General features: G+C 65.8%; 1 non-coding gene across 1 annotated transcript; it reads right to left on the reverse strand.

The window, feature by feature from the left end:
- On the reverse strand, nucleotides 1-74 carry trnat-agu. The gene has a single exon. It is a non-coding gene; the product is annotated as a tRNA-Thr (tRNA).
- Between the last annotated feature and the right edge of the window lie 210 nt (nucleotides 75-284).

Genomic DNA, 284 nt, shown 5'->3' on the forward strand with positions numbered 1-284 from the left:
AGGCACCGCTGGGATTCGAACCCAGGATCTCCTGTTTACTAGACAGGCGCTTTAACCAACTAAGCCACGGCGCCGCCGACTCAGCCTCCGGAATCGGCCCTTTTAGACCCAGCGCGCCTGCGCACTTCACCGCTCCTCTCCGGGAAGCCAACGGCAGAGAGCGCGCCTGCGCACTTCACCGCTCCTCTCCGGGAAGCCAACGGCAGAGAGCGCGCCTGCGCACTTCACCGCTCCTCTCCGGGAAGCCAACGGCAGCGAGCGCGCCTGCGCACTTCACCGCTCCT

The sequence above is a fragment of the Carcharodon carcharias genome, chromosome 7 (genome assembly GCF_017639515.1).
Source record: "Carcharodon carcharias isolate sCarCar2 chromosome 7, sCarCar2.pri, whole genome shotgun sequence".
Classification (NCBI taxonomy): domain Eukaryota; kingdom Metazoa; phylum Chordata; class Chondrichthyes; order Lamniformes; family Lamnidae; genus Carcharodon; species Carcharodon carcharias.